General features: G+C 40.6%; 1 protein-coding gene across 2 annotated transcripts in view; it reads left to right on the top strand.

Moving 5' to 3' along the window:
- The first annotated feature begins 642 nt into the window (after positions 1-642).
- Positions 643-10151, top strand: part of l1camb (L1 cell adhesion molecule, paralog b) — a 77395-nt gene continuing 67886 nt past the window's right edge. For both annotated transcript variants that reach the window (XM_079848760.1, XM_079848759.1), the window contains exon 1: positions 643-770. The gene's annotated coding sequence lies outside the window, so the exon portion shown is untranslated. The remainder of the gene's footprint in view (positions 771-10151) is intronic.

Here is a 10151-nt window from a genome sequence, read left to right as displayed (position 1 = left end):
GCAAACTCCATTGACGTGCATAAGGGTGAATGTCACATGACCAGGCCACATTTCTCACTCAAAATGAAAGAAAAAATAAATAAATAAAAATTGAAAAGTTTTTTTTTTTAAATTGGCCTGTTTGTTAATATTCTTTGCATAATTGCATTATTTCTATGATGGTTCCCATTAAATTATATTTCCTCAGATTGCAAACATAATGCATTTTTTTTTATATTCGAATAAAAACACTACTGTTATTGTGTATAAATATTTTACAATTTCGATAATATTCTATTATTTAGGTATTACAGTAATGAGATTGAGATTGTTATGTGTTAAAAATGGGTAAACATAACAAAGAGCCAGGGTGATGTTGAACTGCCAATGGCAATGAATGTAGTCGAGAAAACCTCTTAAAAATACCTTGGATAGTTCGGACTGTTTGGGGTGCGGAGAACAATCAGAGGAAAAGCTTGAACCTCTCCATTGTGGCTGAGACAGAAAGAGGGAGAGAGAAGGGAGGGGAGGGATAGACAGAACAGAGAAAGAGATGATGTCACCTCCACTCATCCGCCAATCAGAGGTGTGTGGGAGGAGCACATGCTGAGGAGGGGAGGGGGGTGAAGGGTGTGTTCTCCCTCACTGCAGCATCCGTCAAGGCTTCACCCATTGGATGGGATGAACAGAGAGAAAGACAGAGGAGAAGCAGAGAATAAGGCGTGTCACCGTGGCCATACCACAAGATAGAAACCTGTCTTCTGTCCAAGACCTTCACACTACCTGTAAAGGTAAGACACTTTGATCCTTTCAGAAACAAAACTGTGCCTTTTGGCTGTATGTAGGTGGTTGTGTGTGTGTGTGTGTGTGTGTGATGGTGATATCTCAGTCATTAGGGGCCGAATGCAGCTCGAACACACCTTGGCCTTGTGTGTGTGTTCACATTAGTGAGGGAGTGTGGCAGATTCAGATCTTGCACTCTTGGAGACTGATGGAACTATTAGCTGTTATCAGAAATGGTGATTTTTTTTATTGATTTTTTTAAATTATAGTCTGTTATTATGTCCAATAATTGGAGATTATTTTGATAGAATAATTTTCAATACAAGCATGGGTGCATGAGTAAGTATATTATTGCAGAAGCAGGGCACTTCCTATTCCGTTCAATCCTGGGAATCAATGTGTTGAAAAGTAAGCTTGTTCATTGTAAATGTAATGCAGTCTGGTGTCAGTCTAACTCAGATCATGCTGATATATAAAACCCTCTTCAGGAGCTGTGAGGGAAAGACATGCCATCTTTATCAGTTAAAAATTATATATTATTTCAGCAATGTGCTCTGCTTTTTAGTTGCCACCCCGCCTATCTCTGTGTGTGTGTGTGTGTGTGTGTGTGTGTGTGTGTGTGTGTCGCTAGCAGGTGAACGGCCTCAGCCATTGTTTCTTTATGTGGCGTGGATGTTATGATGTAGCCCAAGCTATATAAGAAAATCTTTTAAATCTTTTAATGTTCGTAATTGTGATTCTCCAGGATTGACAATGCTTAGTGTATCCTTGATTTCACTGGCCTCAATTATAATATGGTAAAATGCTGAATCACAAGCATGTCATCATATAGTTAAATATGGCACAATAAACATGGCACTGCACTGTTATTTAACTGAATATTAAACATAATAATAATAATAATAATAATTAATAATAATTGGTCGAGGGAGTGACAGTAGATTTGTCATACTCATTTTTTCCTTTTTGGAAAAAAAGTGTTTTTTTCTTTTTCTTTTCTTTTGCTATTAGAGCAAATGAGAATGCAAAATTATAGGCTATTTGCTGTATTCTCCTAGAGAAATTCACGTCTGCTTCTGAGACCCCATAAGTGTGTGACGGGTCCATATTAGGGCTGTAATCTGTGTATACTCTATGAGTGTAATAACAGACGATGCTACAACAGATGCTCAAAACTAAATGAAAACTCTATAACATTTACAGTTTCCATAGAAAGATGCCTTGAATAATTCACACATTTATTTATTAATGTTATTACAGCCTATATCAGGGCTATTCTTCTAGCTACATTCGCGGGCCGGATTATCAAATCGAAAAGTTGAGGTGGGCCGGTGGGTTGGTTTGGGGGTTTCGATTATTTATTGAAACGTTATTTATTGAAACATAACAGTTTCAATAAATATGCTAAAGTAAACCAAACAAAGTATTGTATTTACTTGGAAATGTGGTACCCAACAGTATGCAGATATATAAGACCATAATAAATAAAAACATGATTATTTACAGCTGTGTACAACTATTTTCCTTGGAACAAATAAATTAATTATACAAGCTCATAGCTATTGGTAAGAAATTGTTATTATTATTTTCATAATTGTTATGCTTAAATGAAAATATTCTGACAGTGAGGCTTGATAACCACAGGCTACTCACTCCCACTGTATTATAAATGCCTAAACACAGGTCCAAAACTATACGCACCTTCACAAAGAAATTTCATAACAAAAACGACTTATATATGCCTCTACCCATCTAATAAATCTAATGCAAAATAAATTACTATGACATATTCAATATAAATATTCCATATTTCTGCCCAAACCGTGGTAAATTACTACAGTACATTCATGGTAAATGTTTGTAAGGGTGATTAGGGGATTAAAGTCTTTTATTTTCCTTCATGTCACAGTGTTTCTCCTGCTTTCCTCATCAGTCTTGTTGGGAATGTTGAGGCTGTTATATGGGAAATAACACTAGTCAAACCATCGAGTGATTTGTGGTTTGTAACAGAGAGGTGTCTGTCGAATTGAAACGCTGTTTAAGACTAGTGTCCGGGACCGGGAGTAAACTCAGCTCTGTGCTGGGCCGTGCTGAAACACTAGTGGAACAACTGAGAACAGATTTGTTGTTAAGCGAGAAATCGCCTCAGGAGATTCAGTGACAGAGCGGTCCGAACGAATCCGAATAGTTTCAGGCCGTTATGCAAGCGCATTATAACTGCTGAAATATTCACACGTAAACACACTAAACTAGCCGCACCACCAGGAGAAGAGGAGGAGGAGGAGGAAGAGGAGGAGGAGGAGGAGGAGGAGGAAGAGGAGGAGGAGGAGGAGGAGGAGGAAGAGGAGGAGGAAGAGGAGGAGGAGGAGGAGGAGGAGGAGGAGGAGGAAGAGGAGGAGGAGGAGGAGGAGGAAGAGGAGGAGGAGGAGGAGGAGGAGGAGGAGGAGGAAGAGGAAGAGGAGGAGGAGGAGGAGGAGGAGGGTGGTGCCGTCGGGCCGGATGGAGATGATTGGCGGGCCGCCAGTTGAATAGCCCTGACCTATATGGTCAATAAAGCTGGACAAGGTTCAGCTTGAGTCGGACATATTGACCTTATGGGCCAGAGAAACGATCTTTAGAATATTGTCTTTGAACTTCCGTTTTTGCGGTCACTTTGTATATTTCTATGGCATTGCTGTCCAGGAGTAATTAGCATTATTTAATTGTAAAGTTAACGAAAGTTATCATGAGGATTGTAATGTTTAAAGCAGATGTCTTACCAAATGTCATTAGAGTGAAAAGATTTTAAAACGAGCCGTTCATTCATAAATACGCAAGATCGCAGTGAAAATACAGACCGGAAGTCAAAAGACAACGAGTGCAGCGCTGAAAAGGGGCGGGGCTACACAAGGTCTATAGCTTCAACAGCGCAACTTTATAACAGAACAACAGAATATGTAGAATTTCCACCAACCAATCTCAGCGCTAAACACAGGCTTTAAGCCGCTGATAACCTTCTTCCGGATAACTTTGATAACTGAATTCAAGTCCATATAGGACCTGAGTACCTGAGGACCTGAGTGCTACTATAGGCTACGGTCTATGCTAATATTAGATCCTGATTGTGTCAGAACCCCCTGTGCTATACAGAATCTGTGCTAATATGAAATAGCACAGATTTCATATTTTTTTGCAGATAAACACTTTAAATGAGTTCTGACAGAAATATTACAGTCAGCTCCCTGTTTTCATGCTGGATCTGTTGCCAAATGTCTTACTGTTTTTAGAAATGCATGTTTCACTTTATTAAACGCATTAAATTATTATTTTGAATTTCATATGATTAAGTGCAGTATATTTGACATTAAATGAATGCTTATACTCTTTCATTAAGTATGATTTGTAACAAGATGAACAGTAGGAAATAATATCATCACACGATACAGTCAAATGAAACACATTACAGTGTGGTTACACATTTATTAATATATTATCAAAATGTAAAAGTTAAATGTATTTGTTCTCATTAGTTTCATTAATTCATGCAGTATGAAGTAAGAATGAACTATTGTGTTTGCGCTGACAATTAACATGATTAATGTTTTAAAATACTGCTCATTGTACATCATATCTTGTGCATGCATGAACCGAAAGGTGACCTTATTTAAAAGTATTGTCATTAAATATTGTAGATATCGATCCAATCAAAATCCATGTGAAAATAGCTGTATCTAATAAAAGAACTTGATGTGTATAGGAGGCTCATCTCTAAACTGGACGTGGTCCCAGCTGTGTTTGTGAGGGGAGCTCCGGTCCTGCCGGATTCAGATGTACATGTGTTCAGGGAATACACCAGTCAAGTCATATAGATTCATTCATCTTTTTTTTCAATTGAATTTCATTACTTTTACAAACAGCTGAATCATTTTTCAAAATTCCTTCGGCAAAAGAAAGAATTGTGTGGAACATGAGGACGAGCAAATGAAGACATTTCCATTTTGGGGTGAACTACTTTAAGGAGATCTTTTTTAATAATTTGAACAGAAGAATGTTGGTTGTTGACGGAGACATGTTCATTCTCAGACAGCTTTCCTGCTGTAGTGCTGAATGGATACATGCATTAACATGGCAGTGGAAATCAGGAATATAGAACTAATACAGTGCAAACGAACACACAGATTAGTGTTGAAGAAAGTGCAGAGCAGGGCACCGCTTCACCACGTCATTGCCTCAGTCTTCATCTATGCCCATCTCTGATCTGACCTTTCTCTGTCCACTTCCTGTGACAGAAAGGAGTCTTTGTTGTGTTCATTGACTCATTTTCTCTGAAGAACAGAGAGTGTATTAGCTTCCGTCAGAGTCCTTCATCTGGTTCACATCAATGCATGTCGCAATTCTCAGAATGGCTGGAAATCCTGTCAGAGTCGCAAGAATCAGCTAGAAACACCCAGATCCAGATCCCACACATCCAGATCCAGATCCCACACATCCAGATCCAGATCCCACACATGCCAGATCCAGATCCCACACATCCAGATCCAGATCCCTCACATGCCAGATCCAGATCCCACACATGCCAGATCCAGATCCCACACATGCCAGATCCAGATCCCACACATCCAGATCCAGATCCCACACATGCCAGATCCAGATCCCACACATCCAGATCCAGGTCCCACACATGCTAGATCCAGATCCCACACATGCCAGATCCAGATCCCACACATCCAGATCCAGATCCCACACATGCTAGATCCAGATCCCACACATGCCAGATCCAGATCCCACACATCCAGATCCAACACATCCAGATCCAGATCCCACACATCCAGATCCCACACATCCAGATCCAGATCCCACACATGCCAGATCCAGATCCCACACATCCAGATCCCACACATCCAGATCCCACACATCCAGATCCAGATCCCACACATCCAGATCCAGATCCCACACATGCCAGATCCAGATCCCACACATCCAGATTCCACACATCCAGATCCCACACATCCAGATCCCACACATCCAGATCCAGATCCCACACATCCAGATCCCACACATCCAGATCCAGATCCCACACATGCCAGATCCAGATCCCACACATCCAGATCCCACACATCCAGATCCAGATCCCACACATCCAGATCCAGATCCCACACATCCAGATCCAGATCCCACACATCCAGATCCAGATCCCACACATGCCAGATCCAGATCCCACACATGCCAGATCCAGATCCCACACATCCAGATCCAGTTCCCACACATGCCAGATCCAGATCCCACAAATGCCAGATCCAGATCCCACACATGCCAGATCCAGATCCCACACATCCAGATCCAGATCCCACACATCCAGATCCAGATCCCACACATGCCAGATCCAGATCCCACACATGCCAGATCCAGATCCCACACATGCCAGATCCCATACATGCCAGATCCAGATCCCACACATGCCAGATCCAGATCCCACACATGCCAGATCCAGATCCCACACATCCAGATCCAGATCCCACACATGCCAGATCCAGATCCCACACATGCCAGATGTGGGCCAACACTATTAGAGGTCGACCGATGGTAGATTTTTCCGATGACTAGGTTTGACCGTACGTGCTGATAACCGATTAATTAACCGATATATTTTTAAATGGACACTGTATTAAAGCTGCCGTCGGCAACATTTTTTTGATCATATTCAGTGAAATCGACACTATAATCCGACAGAACAACATAAATAAGGTGGTTTTAGAAAAAAACCCGAGCTTCTAACTCCACCTGGAGCGTGTTATTTGTTTTGCAAAAATCCACCGCTCCCAGATCATCGGGTCCAATCAGCGCAGGGGGGTGTGAGATCTGACTGTCAATCACAGGTCGTGCACACGCCACAGATCCCCCCTCCCTCGCGGCTCGCGCACATTACAATATCACATGCACACGACACGCCTGAAGTTCGCCTGAAGATTGTACAAAGCGTGATGGCGGAGAGAAAATCTAATAACAAGCTTCCGATGCCTCGGTTATTGCTATCTATGGATAGATTAGCCAGGGCAGCCTACCTCCGAGTCCATGGTGTTGATCGATGCTGAAGAGACGGACGCGTTCACAGAAAATCAGGTGCACACGCACTGACGAGCACGACCTCTATGGGCGGGTGCTCGTTGGTAGTGGGGGAGGGGCATGGGAGTTGTAAACATTCAAAATTTTGGCCAAGTCGACCCAATGTGCCAGACTTGCCGACTGCAGCTTTAAAAACATAACACTCCAAGTAAAACAGTGCTGAACTGAAATGTGCTAAATTGAATAAATATATAAATATGAATATATTAAAATGAGAAGTTTAACAGAATGAATTCTACAGAAAATAATTTAAACATTAAAATATGACAGGTTTCTTTAGCTATAACCTAGAAACAAACGTAAATTTCACAGGTAACACTTTGCAAGTCCCATTGGTTAACAAGGATGTATTAGCTAGCTTTCATGAACTGCATTGTGCAATATACATTTTTACTGCATGTATTAATATTTGAGCAATACAATTGTACCTTGATCATTCATGTTAGTGCATAGTACATTAACTAAGGTTAACAGATAAAATAAAAATTTAAACTCAATTTTAGATGTATTAGTAAATGTTGAAAGTAACAAACTAACAATGAACAAAACTACAACATTTATTAACCTTAGTCAATGCTAAAAATGTAATCTTATTGTAAAGTGTTACCATTTCATATAAATCCAAAGAGTCTGCTATGCTTAAAGATGGACATCTATAAATATCTGCAAAGGCCAGGGCATTAAAAGTGCATAAATGTATATTACATGTATAGTCTCTCACTTTATTTGCTTCTATATTAGAACACTTGATGATTATCTAATCAAAATAACAATATGTATTGCAGTGATAAAAAAGAATTGAATCTGATTCGTTTCTGATTTGTTTAATTTGAGGGTATTGGTCCTTGAATTTGAAGTTAACCGAGGTGTGGGAACCCTGTATATAGTTGCATAGGACACAATATGTGATGTGATCTATGCTATCTTTATTTCTGAAAGTGCAATCACCTTACAATAATCACACAGCAACAACAAAACTTTAGTCAGCAAGCACGAAACTATAATCTTATATTAGTAATGCTGCAGTACATGCTGAAACCATAACATATCCTCGTCCTGTTCAAAAGATAACACATAATGCATGATGTTTCTCAGTGAGTGAGTGTGTGAACAGCAGGCGGTTTAACATCACATGACACACACACACAGTCGTGAATCATCCAGCTAATGACTCGCAGTAACAGCATTAAGAATCGAGGGTTATGATCATTGAACAAGTGTCCATCTCTTCTCCGAAGCGCAGTGTGTGGGGTGGATAGCCAGCAGTTCACTGACATTTGTTCCCGAATTCTCTCCATGCAGTTTTACCGTAATGAGCATGAGTGTGTGTGTCAGTGAACTGAATGGGGCTCTTATGAATAAACAGCTGGCGAAGTCTTCCAGGAAATGCTTTGACAGAGCTCTGATGTGTTGTAACAGAGCTCTTGAGGACGACATGGACAGCTTTATACGTCTCAGAAAGCTAGTGCTAGCTCAATAATGCAGCTCTAACATCATTAAACAGTCATGCATATTCTTTTACTGAATCAATAATACATGGTAATGTATTCAGTGTAATTTGCTTCTTAAGTTAAAGGGGTGGTATAATGCCCCTTTTTGCAAGATGTAAAGTAAGTCTCTGAAGTCCCCAGAGTGTGTGTGTGAAGTTTTAGCTCAAAACACCCCACAGATATTTTTATATAGCATGTTAAAGTTGTCCCTTTTTGAGGGTGAGCAAAAACGCGCAGTTTTGTGTGTGTGTCCCTTTAAATGCAAATGAGCTGCTGCTCCCGGCACAGGGGGCGGAGCTTCAACAGCTTGTGTGTTAGCACATCCTATCACCTCTTCTCAACTTGGACTCGTCCCCTTTGTTGCGCGTTCCGGGGGCGGGGTTTATGTAAATGTTAGGGTTGGTGATGTCACTAGCCCGGGAGGAATGTGGTGGTCTCTACCAGCCGTTTGTTGTAGTCCTTAAAAAGTGATTTCTTTAAAAGCAAATATCTCCCTTTGCTTTGAACTTTGAGCGTCGTAACTTTGCAGATGTTGTTTATGCTCAAACAGCAACATTACACACTAACTAAAGTTAGAAAAGTGAAATCATAATCAACCACCCCTTTAATGATTTTAGGTTATTTTGTGATTGACAGTGTGAGTGTGAGAGCTGATACAGATCCTGGTCTCGCACTGGCTCCAGTGTAAACGGGAACATGTTCTGACAGCTGACATGTAAATGTTTGGCTTCAACAGAGGAGCGTTTCTAATGAAGATAAGCTTGAAAGGGAAACACAAAAGGGACGTCTCTGTCTTTTGTTCAGAGGAGCCCCTCTAGGGTCAAGATCATTCAGTTGTTTCGGCAGGGTCCCGTGGGGAATACGGGACTCATTAATGCTGGAGTCTGCCATGTGTGTAATCGAGTAAAAGTCTTCCTCTGGGGTCCAGATGGAGGGTGTCTGATGACATCCTCGCATTAAACACTGGCCGACCAATGAAATTCCTGCTTCTGGTTTGGTCTGGAATGAAAGTGCACACGGGTCCAGAGTCCTTCAGTGTGCGCATCTCAGAAATGTGTCGAGAGGAACATATTAGTGCTGATATAGTAGTCTTATAGTAGTCTTATAGTAGTCTTATAGTAGTCTTATAGTAGTCTTATAGTAGGCTTTATTTTCAAACTGTGCTTTTGTGAACGAATCACGACTGAATAAAGCGAAAAATGGTTAGATCTGCTTTGTAGTCGTTTGCTCTTAAACACTCTTTCTGGGGTCTCTCGTTAGATGTGTACAGCACACACACACACACACACACACACACACACACACACACACACACACACACACACACACACACACACAGTACAGGACACTGTAGGCCCTGATGTACTTCAGGCAATAATTTTGAATAAAATCTGGCTACAATCTTTCAGTGGTTCTGAATTCGAACTGTCCAGAAAGCGTTGTGCTGGTGTGATGAGCAGACGGGTGCGTGTGTTACTGTGAGTGTAGTTACACTGCATTACATGCTTATCTTCTGGGTATAAAGTTAATTGTTTCACAGTTTAGTATTTGTGTTTTTTGAATCAAATAATCTAATAAAACATGAGATTTAATAAGCTAGCAGGCTAGTGTCAATATGTTGAGCAGTCCAAGAATGAGAACCATTATGCCATTTAAAAGGCAATTATAGTCATATTTAAGTAGATAAGATGACAAATGATGTTTCATTAACAAAGTTCGGGAGGAGCACGTTCAAATAATCAATCAATCAACTCATCAAACAATTACCCTATCAGCATGAGAGGAAGCATATATATA

This window comes from Squalius cephalus (genome assembly GCF_949319135.1).
Source record: "Squalius cephalus genome assembly, chromosome: 18".
Taxonomy (NCBI): domain Eukaryota; kingdom Metazoa; phylum Chordata; class Actinopteri; order Cypriniformes; family Leuciscidae; genus Squalius; species Squalius cephalus.
This window is presented reverse-complemented; position numbering and strand designations above follow the sequence as displayed.